At 33.1% G+C, this 12,823-nt stretch overlaps 2 pseudogenes; both read left to right on the top strand.

Annotated features, from left to right (window-relative positions):
- The first annotated feature begins 4,368 nt into the window (after nt 1-4,368).
- On the top strand, nt 4,369-8,335 carry LOC111622619 (annotated as a pseudogene).
- Nucleotides 8,336-9,243: 908 nt separating this feature from the next.
- Nucleotides 9,244-10,022, top strand: LOC111622603 (annotated as a pseudogene).
- The last annotated feature ends 2,801 nt before the right edge of the window (nt 10,023-12,823 follow it).

Here is a 12,823-nt window from a genome sequence, read left to right as displayed (position 1 = left end):
GGTACGTCAACAGAATGTACACTAAGAAGGGATTTTTCGATATTCCCCCGCGGGGGAGAGGGACAGAATTAAGGCTTACCGTGAAGAACTTGACTTCTATTATATTATTTTAGATGCGGGTTTTTGCGTTTTTGATTGCGTTTTAATAGGGTACGTCAAGAGAATGTACACTAAGAAGAAATTTTTCGTAAAATTTCCCCCCCACAGGGGAAGTGTTATGCATTTATAATAGATACATTTTGAGCCACAACAACGCGTGGCGGGGTCTGCTAGTTTATTATAAAGGAGAAAAACAAAAATTTATTTGAAAAACACAAATATCTGTTATATTTGGGTTTTTAATTAAAAAAAAACGAAACACAATTCTAAAGTGCATTTTTTTTCAACAAATATATTTATAAATAATATGCAGGCCAAAATTGTAGCCAATGACCCAAATGATATTTTTTACGCCAAACTAAAAAAGGGTAGCCAAATTTGGCGCAAAGTTGCTAAATCTTTCAACGCTGAAAGGAGTATTAAATAAAGCTATAGTTGGTATTCAAACGATTATAGACCTAAATTCGGAGAAAGGACAGAAAGGTCAAAAAATAAAGAAGTGAAAAGGTTAAATATACGTTCTGTTATGCAAATATTGATCCTTAATTTTTCAACCTTTCTCAATTATTTTTATTTTTTTGCTATTCTCTTCTTTCCCTGAATTTGGGGCTATAATCCTTTGAGTCACGACTTCAGCTTTATTTAGTATTCCTTCCTCATTCACACATTTCAAGCATTTGAAAATATTTCCTTTCTATTAAAAAATAAAATACGTATAAAAGTTTAGGGCTTTGTGAAACTTCTTTTTTGAGGTTTATGCCCTTAAAATAAATAAATAAATAAAAATTTGTCAGTTTTGTTTACACGTTTATTGGGCCGCATTGGAACTTGCCTTGGGCCGCATGCGGCCATAAACACCTTATGCACGTGATTGTCTTTGATTTCTCATTTAAAGGCTACATAAGAATCTCGGGGTGATTGACATCAATAAGTCATTTAGGGGGTCGTTTCATTAAAAATTAGATACCAAAACTTATTAATGCAATGAGTTTTGTATATGATACTTCAGAATGATGTAAATTTGCATACTGTAAGTAGATCTTTTCTATGAAAACGGTGTGTTGATTAACACTGGCTCACCAGATGTATTATCATCATTATTATTATTAATAGCATTAGCAAACCGAAAATGGGAGTCAATTGGGCATATCGGGAGATACTTATGGTGCTGGCTCATCAGTGACGAAGTGGTTCCATTTCCTGAACGCTGGCAGCCGATTGCAGAGACAGAGTTTACGTTAAACGACGTTTATCAACGGAACGGCCTATAGGCTTTGGCTGGCTGAACCGCGGTTTAAAATGCGTTGCAAAGACGACGATCGTCTATTTCTGATCGTTTTCTAAACGAACTTCGGCAAAACATTGGCTCTTACATACTTCGCTATTACTCCCCTGTTTTAGGAGTCGTTCGGCCAATCGGGTTATTTGTTTGTGACGTCAGAAATGGTCGCCAGTATATTCCGAAAGCTTCCAGAAATAAAATCTTAAGGCCGTCAAAACCATTGTTCGGCAATTAATGACAATCCTTTTCCATTTCGATATTTAATTTCGTCGCCAATACGATTTAAAATATGGACAAATCCATATTTAGAAAATTTATACCAATTCGAAGTTCGTCTTCGGAATAGATTTTTAAGGCATTATTTCGACATCTTATTACTGTCGAAATGAATAATTTTAAATAGGCTATTTTATTATTAATATTACATTTTTTTACATTTATAAACAGATTTCTGTAATTATTAAAATTGTCTCGTTTGTTTANAGTGAAAAATAAGCTAATAATTTTGTTTATTAATACAATATAAAACAAAATACATATCAATTTTCAATTTTTAAAATGTATTTTATCATAAAATAAAGTAAAATGTTTTTATTTAAAAATTTTAGTTTTGAATTTCTTACATTTTTCAGAAAAAAGTATCCATCTTTAATTGTTTACATTTTTTATTTCTTTCATTAAGAATTTCGGAATATGGTCGAATATGATGCTCCTTTTTACATTTGCACTTCGCTCCCAACATTGTCTAACTCACAAACTTCATTTGTCAAACTTTCCTTAGTTGAAAGGATACGTTAACCCGACATAGAGCTATAGATGAGCGAAGACACTGATTGGTTGACCACCTGTCGCTGTAGCGCATATATAAGGTCAGTTTGAGCGGGAGAATTCAAGGTGGCTAAGGAGAGATAAATAAATATCGTCTGGCCAACGAGAAGTAGATTTGTCTCACTAATGATAATTTGTGATTGCCGGAAGTGCTTTTGCGTCGTAAGGTGTTTTCTTGAACGAACTGATACGGGATACATTCATTGGCGCTATGGATTTGGACGTCATTTATTGGACTATTAAGTTTAATATCTTGACTCGTGAGTACCTAAACGTTTAGTATTTTAATATTTATTTAATGCAAATGTATACATACCCAATAATATTAAACAGAAAAAATAAATATATTTAATAAAAATCTTTGTTTTAACGAATGTACAATGTTGCGGCTCGGTAAATACGTCAACACTGAAATGAAAATCGGAGAATTACACCTCAAAATGGCGACTTGCGCAGCGGCGTTATTGTGAATCGGCGTAAATTGAACTGGCGTAAACCGAGGGCTACCTGTATTTACAATAATTTACAACATATACATATAATTTTTTATTATTACCCTCCAGAAAGGCTGGTGAAACAGGGCCAAACCAGAGGTTTTTATAAATTTTATAGACATATAAATAACAAAACAGCACAATACGGAATGATAATAGAAGGAAGACAAAATGCGTATTTACAAGGATGAGAAGGTAAGAGAAGTAAGGAAAAGATGTAATGTTTATATTAGGCTTGGAATGAGGATGATACTGAGGGATAATGCATAATAGGAATATGTTTTGGATGTAAAATTTAAAACATATTGGGCTTCTCAGCCCAATTCCCTCCTTAGGATTTTCGATTCTTCTAAATCAAAATTTAGAAGAATCGAAAGTTTATTAGTTTTTGCATTTGATGCAAGAAAATAATGCATATAATATAATGTAAAATGTTGATCAGAAATATATCACATANATTTAAAGTACAGTATTTAATTTTGTTATTTTTGCTACAAGCAATTATTTAATGAATAATTTTATCGATTCGTACCGTTTACAACATTTATCAAAGCAATGATATCTGTTTTTATCTAAACTTTCTTACGAACAAAGCTACCACTCGAATTGAAAAGCCCTCTAAACCTGCTGTCGTTTGAGTCTAGAAAATAGGTCAAATAACTTGTTTCTAATCGCTGTCTACATTGTGGCAAGCGAGAAACGCCGTCTCTGCAATGAAATTTTTCTGAAAAGCGATTTACCTAATCTATACACCGCGGTCAGCCTCTAAACGTTGTCTCTGCAATAGGCTGTGGGAGTTCAGTCAAGGGTTTGCACCTTGCCAGGATGGGCTGGCCAGAAGTTTTCTGGGTTTCTCCACGTTTATAATGACTGAATAGGGGCCAGTTACCCTTTAATTAACTCGCGAAAGGTCACATTAGGAGGTATCGTTCCTTTGACTTTTTTTCTCTTATGGACATACTCTACAGCTCTGTTAAGGTCCCAATAGCGTCATTTATGTTTGCATTTGTACTCAAACAAATGAGTTCTTGATGATTTCGAAGTCTTTTGGTATATTCTTTCTCCGCGCATTTTGTTTTACTGGATCTCTCCGAAACGAAAACATGACACATTTTTTCTACAAGAGGCATGGTCATTTTTGCACCCCGGAACACTTAGAATGCATTATTACCAGAGCCGGCCCTACCATAGGGCGAACGGAGCAGCCGCTCCAGGCGCTAAATCCCAAGGGGCGCCTCAGTGGTAAAGAAAATTAAAGGGTATAAATTAGGGGCAACTAAGGGGGCATAATAGGATCTCGCTCCATCCTAAAACTTGCCTCGGGCCGGCACTGACTTGGAGTACATTACCCGTTGAAAGAAGCTGAATAATGCCTGAAATTTTATTTTTGACTGCAAAATTTTATTTTCATAAGAAAAGTTACATTTAACAAATTAACCTATACATAGGTTTATATTAAATTAGAATACACATTTATATAAAAAGTTCCAAATTCAGAAGACCCTAAATGCTTTGAAATCATCACTAAGAGTATAATTTGTGGTTAGTATGGCACTAATGCATTTTTATAAAAACATTGAATAATAATAATAAACTTATTACAGTGCCAAGAGGAGAAAATTGGAGTTATACAATATACCACCATAAAATTTGTATAGTTTTATGATGGCACATGTCTGGGTTCTAGAAACTATGGAAAATTTGGACTGGATTGGTGAGTTTAGAAGTGTATAGAGGACATATTAACACTTAGACAGACAACCAGATTTGCATAAGTTACAGCTTGGGGCCTTGTATTTTTATACATGTATTGTTTGGAGGAATGGAACAGCCTTTTAACCATCGTGGATGCGATAAACATATGAACCAAATGATAAAGAGAAGTAATTTCCTGTAAGTCTTGGAAATTCAGAGAAGGAATATGGAATATAAATGGTTAGTTGTTATTTGATTAAACACTTGATGGTATATTCCTTTGATTAATTCGCTAAACGATATTAACAATAGAAATTTTATGTTGATTTATAAATATTTTTATAAATTCATTTATGGATTTCTTTTAGTTATAAAATTTATAAATGTATTCGAGAAGTTCGGATTTCTTACAAGACTTGGCTGCTTTACGGGGAAGTTAACAATAAATGTCTTAGTTGGTTGGGCATTCTCTTTGATCACTCCCTGGATAAAATTTATGCCCGTGAATCTTAATTGTAGCAAATCAGAGGAAACAAAAATATCAAAATTATAAAAATGTTTCGTTTAATATCAAAAGATATTCAGAAATTAGTAGTTGTGTAGAGAAGAAGGGATAGCAACAACTACATCGAAACGGTATTTACAATTAACAGCTTGTTGACAAATGGCGGCTCTACTGAGAATCTCTGGCTGAAATAATCAGCTGTTAATACACCGATCGTGAAAGAAAATGCTTCCTTCTCCAAATTACAAACGAAATCGACGTCAGTCCGTCAAACTCGAGCTAATTTACAAGTAAGCGAGAGTTGATGTTTATTTCTTTACTCTTTGGAATCAAATTACAACAAAATATTGTGACACAGACACCTTACATTGCCGAGAACTAACATTTATTGCTTTAAAGCAGTGGTCCTCGTGGATCCTAGCGGTCCATGTAATGTTACTGTGGGTCCACAAAAAAAAATTACCAAATTGGGGACTCACGGTGATATTTTAGTGGTCTATTGGGTAATTCTACTTCAAAACAATTGTTTTATTGAGAATTAAATTTCTACTATATATACATACAGTATATTGTAAATTTGGATTCGAGCCCGGATCCCGCAGAGTGGGACTCGCGCCTTAACTGCTTCCGCTATTAAATTCGATATAATTAATTTACAAATTCCTTACATAAATTGATAAGTACATATTGTTAATAATTTAAATAGCATATAGCCAAAAAGAAAATATGAGTTTAAAAGATTTTACTGCCATTATGAGATTTACTGCCAAAGATTTTACAATTCATTATGTAAAGAAGAAACAACGAATTATTTTTGAAAAAAGAAAAACATACATAAGGATGAAAAATATACCAAACAAAACTACTAATNTCACCTCTGACACTCTAAAAGCTAAAAAAATTAAATTATATAATATTAAGAAAGACTAATAGTAATATCTCTAGTATGAAAATTTAATATTCGACAAATTTCACGTCATCAGTAATATGATCATAAATCAACGTAGTCAGCTTTCACATGTCACAGGATTGTTCCATATAATGCGTTATAATTCGCGAAGATATATTAGTATACAAATATAATATACATGAAAATGTAGAAAACAAAATTCTCTATTTAAATAGCATATAGCCGTACAAAAAATATGAAGTTTAAATGATTTTACTGCGATTTGATCGAACATGATTTTACAAGTCATTAATGTAAACAACAAAAACGAATTTTTTTCGAAAAAAGTAAAAACTACAAGCGGATAAAAAATATACCAAACAAAACTACTAATCCTTGCATATTAACAATATTTTTTTTTATATTTCTATCATAAAAATTTGATTTTATACGAATTTTTAAAATTATATAAGTACATTGACCCAAATGTCCTTCAATCTACTTTGAATTTTATTGCCAGGTTGTAAACAGATACCTGACTGCTCCTGAAAACCAAAGGATTAATCCTAAAGGGGGTTCGAAATTCCCCCGCAGGGAGGGGGAATTTCGAAAAAATCCCTCCTTAGTGTGCGTTCTCGTGACGTACGCTAACTGTGTACCAAATTTCAACTTTCAACTCCTAACAGTTTGGGCTCTGCGCTGGTTATTATTATTATTATTATTATTAACCCGTCTCGATTATATATATACTGTATATGGATTACTATGGTTGTTGAAATACTGAATATAAATGGTGTTTTCTTGCAAAATCCCCGNTTTATAAGACAAAAATATATATATATTAGAACTGACATTTAAACTTGATAATTTGTAACTTTGTGTCAAAATTAACATTGTTTAATTACCTAGTTTTTTGTTGGCACTGAGCCCGAAAGACTTAGAATATCGTTTTGTACAACTTGATATAACATTTATGCATGTACGTTTTTCGTTTTGAAATTATCACACATTATATCAAACATACCTTTGAAATCAAAACTTTTACTTTGCTCTCAAGTATTATACTTTATTTGCATATAATACAACAAGTATAAAAATGATGCATTAAAACTTTGATTCATTTCATCATTCTTTACATGTATGTATGAAAATAAAAAAATACAAAAAAAATAAAGTAGATAAAAAACACTTATGTGATGCAGCCAGGACAAAATCTGTAAGAGTTTATTAGTTTTTGCATTTGATGCAAGATTATAATGCATATAATATAATGTAAAATGTTGATCAGAAATATATCACATACCTATCACTGTTAGCACTGATGCTTTGGGAAGCATTCAGCATGCAATACCTTCAGGCATCAAGTGCATACAGTCCTGGATCGCCTCTTCAAGCCTAAGCTAGTGCAGACATGGCACCTTGATTCTTTTTTCTCTTGTAATTTCTGTATACCCTTTAATCCTCGAGGATTGTCTGGGAGGTTTTTCTGGAAAGCCATTCCCCCTCCAAACTCCTATAATTGATACATAGTAGGCGTATCTGAATTTTAGTTTTTTTGGGCCTCCGAAATTCTCCTTATAATGCAGATACGAGTTCAAACCATCCTGGCTATGATGTTGAATTCAACTTTTTTCCAGTATTTTACAGTCTTTCATCCAAATATGCGTACATCATATCAGATGTGTAAACCCCATTCATAAATTTGTTATACTATAATATATACTGTACTGGTCAGCAGGTACTACAGTGCAGCAAATTGCAGACAACATCTCTAAAAGGCGTTCTTCTCCATCCGAAGCAATGTAAAGCTAACAGTTGATGATGTGCCATCTGAAATACGCTCATTAGACAAATTTTGGAAGGTACGTCCCTTACTTAAAGTTGTGAGACATGGTTGTTTACAGAATAACAGAACAGAGAGTGTTTCTATTGATGAGCAGATAATACCATTTTGGGGAAAAACATCCACAAGACAGTTCATTCATGGGAAGCCAAACCCATGTGGCATTAAAAATTTTCTTTGTACTGCCCCTGATGGATTGCCATTTGATTTTTTTTTTATATCAGGGTAAAGGTGTGACAATTATTGAAGGGTACGATTCCCTCAACATAGGAAGCAAAGTAGTAATGCACTTGGCACAATCACTGCCATCAGGCTGTATTATTTACATGGATAGGTATTTCTCATCTGTAGAGGTACTTGATTGTCTCCATATAAATTCAGAGTGTCAGGGAACTGGAACAGTAAAAATGTGCCGGATTCCAAAAGAAAGTAAATTACAGTCTGACTTTGAGCTGAAAAACAAGGATCATGGATCGTCTGATTAGTCCATACGAGGAGATGGCCAAATATCCATTGTAAAATGGTATAACAACAAACCTGTTACTTTGGTATCTTCTGTTGAAGGCAAGATGCCTACAGGAGAATGCCGTCGATGGTCAAAAAAAGAAAAAATATGTGAATATAACCCGACCACTCACTGTGGAAATGTATAATCAGAACATGGGGGAATTGACTTTCTGGACAGAATCATTGCCATGTACAGACAGAATGCCAAAACGAGAAAATGGACTATTAGAGTTATTCTTCATTTTTTTTACTTTTCCTGTGCTGGTGCATGGATAGAATACAGGAGAGACTGCCAAGCACTAAACAAAATGAAAAAGAAAACCCTGGACTATTTGCAGTTCAAAATTGTGATCTCTGAATGACTAATCCATTCCAGTACTTCAGAAGAAGATCCAGACTCTGATGAATGAGAAAAAAGCCCCCGCTATTAGGAAAAAGACGGGCCATTACACCACATCCAAGCCAGGCAAAAAGAAAAAAGGGAGCACTGCACATGCCTGAAATTGCAAGTGATGACAGGAACCATCGCTGCAGAATGCCTAGGTGCAACAACGTTAGGGTCAGAGTGTTCTGCACTGTTTGTAAAGTGCATTTATGTTTAGTCACAAGAAGAAATTACTTTAAAACATATCACGCAATGTAATTTAGTNTTGAAATTATAATTATATCAAATTATTAGTTTCCTGGAACACAGTTTTAAGTGAAATATTTCATGTTCTATTAATTGAAATGCATTTTTAATTTTTATTATTTATTTTTTCAATATATATGTAAATCTGTGGGTTATAAAAGAAAAATCATCTGGCAACTGCAGAACAGAGCTTCGAGATCTGGCAACACTGAAACAGAAGTTTCGAGAAGGTGAAGGAGCGTGCATGTGTTAACGACACAAATCAAAAGGAGGAAAAAGAAAGTTTACAAGTCGACAGGATGAAACCAAAGAAAAGGACAATTTATAGAGACGATGAACCGTATTCAGAACGGATTATTAGAAAAGAAGAGGATACGCAATCCCCAAAAACATGTAAGCCAAATATTCAAATATTTCGGGGCAGTAACGTTGGGTGAAGAGATTCGAAAGATGGATAAAATAATGTTAATGGGAGATTGTCTGGTCCGGCTGTCTATCTTTCAGCCGGACCAGACAATAGCCATTTTCATTTTAAATTAGAATTTCGAAGAGTTATAGCAATGTCAGCAAAACTCCCTCTCCTAACTCAACCTGCTCCTGATTTTTGTGGTACTGCTGTAATTGATGGAGAATTCAAAGAAATTAAATTATCTGATTATAAAGGAAAATATCTCGTATTATTTTTCTATCCTATGGATTTCACATTTGTTTGCCCAACAGAAATTATAGCTTTCAGTGATCGTGTAGATGAGTTTAAGAAAATCAATTGTGAAATAATAGGATGTTCTACTGATAGTCACTTCACTCATTTGGCTTGGATTAATACTCCTCGTAAAGAAGGTGGTCTTGGAAAAATGAAAATTCCTCTTCTTGCTGATAAAAGTACACAAATTTCTAAAGATTATGGAGTATTGAAGGAAGATGCTGGCGTTTCTTTTAGAGGTCTTTTCATCATTGATGATAAAGTAGATTGCGTCAAATAACTGTTAATGATATGCCTGTTGGAAGATCAGTGGATGAAACACTAAGATTAGTTCAAGCTTTCCAACATACAGATAAATTTGGAGAAGTGTGTCCAGCTGGATGGAAACCTGGCAGTGATACTATGGTTCCAGATCCTGTGGGAAGCAAAGCATACTTCCAAAAACATTAAACAATTTTTTTGACTGTCACAAACAGTTGAAGCTGTAATAACTTCTTGTTTTTTTGAAAATGGGACCCAATAAAGTTCTTTCTCAACTGAATAAAACTTGATGATAAGTATTGCCAAGTGCCTGAAGATAAATACGATAATTATTTGTGTTTGAATTACTACTAAAAACCATTCAACTATCCAGCATAATTCTTTAATAACATAAGAATATAGTTGATAGTTCCCTATAGTTGATACTGTGTGTATCAACTATAGGGATGCCGACGGGCTTTCGTCTGCCTGGAAATCCTTTTGCGACAAATTAGCATAGATAAAAAAAANAGAGACCATAGGTTCAACTCTAACTTAGTATATATAAACACAACTTTGAGGAATTTGAAAAAAAGAATCAATGAACATAAGCTTTCGGTGAACAAAACTGTTGACAGTACGGTCCTTGCCACTAATGCTAAACAACAAGGCATTATTGTTTTCTGGGACCAGGCCTCTATAATAAAAGCTACCAGATCTAGACATGCAGTAAAATATCTCAAAAAGATGGAAATCCACAGGGCGCAGAAGAGCACGCAGTGTATCAACTATAGGAATGCCGACAGGCTTTCGTCTGCTTGGAAATCTTTTTGCGACGGATTGGCATAGATCTATAAAAAAAAAAGGCTTAATTGGACTTAGGATGATCTTTGATAGATATTTTATTTTTATTTATTTTTATTATTATTTATTAAATACACGGAAATTTGTATATATCATTTTCGTTTATAATATGTTACTTTTTTTTTTTACATAACTGTCTATTTGAAATTCGATTGTGTAATTTTTCGAATTTTCCATTTCAAATTAGAGAAATAACTGATGATGAACGCTTAATGCGTTTGAAAACGTTCTTATATCATTAAAGAATTATGCTGGATAGTTGAATGGTTTTTATTTTTAAGTATATTCCTTCAAGTAAACAAAGCATAATGGCAAGTGCTTTGTACAGAAGTATATCTTGTTTGTTGAAGATTCCTCCCATGAAAGCAGAAGTACTACAAGGCATTTCAAGTGCAGAAATTTTTACAAAATATGTATATCATTTTTTCAAAGAGAAGAACCTCTTAATACATCTCCTGTACAGCAAACTGTGGGACTTGCTTCTAAAGCTAGTTACTAGAATTTTGAAAGTAGATATTTTGAAGCTTGTCATTCAGTCTAAGTCTGCTATGCCTGATAGTAATGTATTAAATCCAAAGAAATTATTTGACAAGACAAATCTTTTGCCATTAGAGGAAATTATTTGCAGTGCTGAGGTTTTCAATGAGTTGCGTAAATTATCTCAAAAAGATCAATTGCATTTTTGCAGTTGCTTACAGAAACACTATGTTGTGGCTTCCATATATATGATAGAAAAAGCTCCAATTCAATGCAAACTGTTGAAATCATTGACATGTCTTCAACCAAGTAATATTAGTGAAAAAAGCAGTTATAAGGACATTGTAAGCATTGCAAGAGCTCTTCCATGTGACATTGCTGAGGATACTTTGCAGGATGAGTGGTGCCTACTTCAATTTGAGCGAGTTGAGAGNGCACTGTTTTTAAAGTGCATTTATGTTTAGTCACAAGAAGAAATTACTTTAAAACATATCACGCAATGTAATTTAGTGGTATCTTTTTAATGGTTTGAAGTGACTCTTGTTTAAAATCTTTTTAATAATTGTAATTTTAAAATATTAGAACATTAAAAAAGTTTTTAAATGTAAAAAAGTTTTAAATTATTGTATTGTATTAACAGCATTTAAAAAATATACTGCCAGGTCATAAGTAATTCAATGTATACCTAGAGATCCAGTGTGTCATATATGACACAACCAATTTTGAAAAAACAAACTGCAATATTTTCTCAAACAGTTGATTTTCACACAGCAGAACATCAATAAGTTATAGTATAAAAAGAATTTCAAACAATAAAAACTTTTTTCTCATAATGAACCTGAAAAGGTTAATGAAAGAAACAATCACGATACAAATAAAAATGGTTCTCAATATGAAAAAGGAACAGAAATGAACAATATTGAAGATTTAAATGGGTTGAAAGACAGAAATCAAAAAGTACAAGAAATGTTAAGACATTACCAGATGAATTATCCAATTCAGATCGGAATGTCCTTCGAGTTCATTCAACAAATTTTATCTGTTTGGCAGATAGCAGCAAATGTTTGAGTAAATGACCTCTATTCTTCTAACAATGGGTATTTTAATAGGAATTTGTCGGTCTGGTGACAATTGTAGGAATAACAACAAGATTGTCTGTTTACATTTTCCACGGTTAGAAATTACAAAAGAAACCACGAGACAAATCTAGAACCTCAAAAATGGATAGAGTGGTTAGTTCTACAACACAAAGATCTGTCAAGAATTGATCTACAAAGCAAAAATTGAATCTACAAGAAGTAATTGAAGAAAATTATTCCCCTGTAAACACTTGTATCTACAAAGTGGTAGGATGTAAAGGTGTGGGTTATAAAAGAAGAAAACACCTGGCAACATCAACAGAAGCTTCGAGATCTGGCAACACTGAAACTGAAGTTTGAAGAAGGAAGAACCATGTATTAACGACACAAATCAAAAGGCGGAAAAAGAAACTTTACACACATTTTTAGATTTAAACAATTATATATAACTATTCTGCAAAAAAACATATCCTGCAGAAAATCCTGCAAAAAAGTGTAAATTAGATTTGACATGCTCTGTTCTGTAATAATAATGTCGTCAGATTTTTGTATTATACCTTTAAATGCTTCAACGTCAGAATCAGATTTGCACTATTAGCACTAGATTCAAGAAATGCTCTAATTTAAAAATTCCCAATTTTGGATGACTTCATAGTTAGTAAATTATCAATGGGTAATGTTAAATTA

Source organism: Centruroides sculpturatus, unplaced genomic scaffold, assembly GCF_000671375.1.
Source record: "Centruroides sculpturatus isolate CEXI.00-Female unplaced genomic scaffold, Cexi_2.0 scaffold106, whole genome shotgun sequence".
Classification (NCBI taxonomy): Eukaryota; Metazoa; Arthropoda; class Arachnida; order Scorpiones; family Buthidae; genus Centruroides; species Centruroides sculpturatus.
Note: the sequence above shows the minus strand (reverse complement) of the source record. Positions and strands in the feature narration are given on the sequence as shown.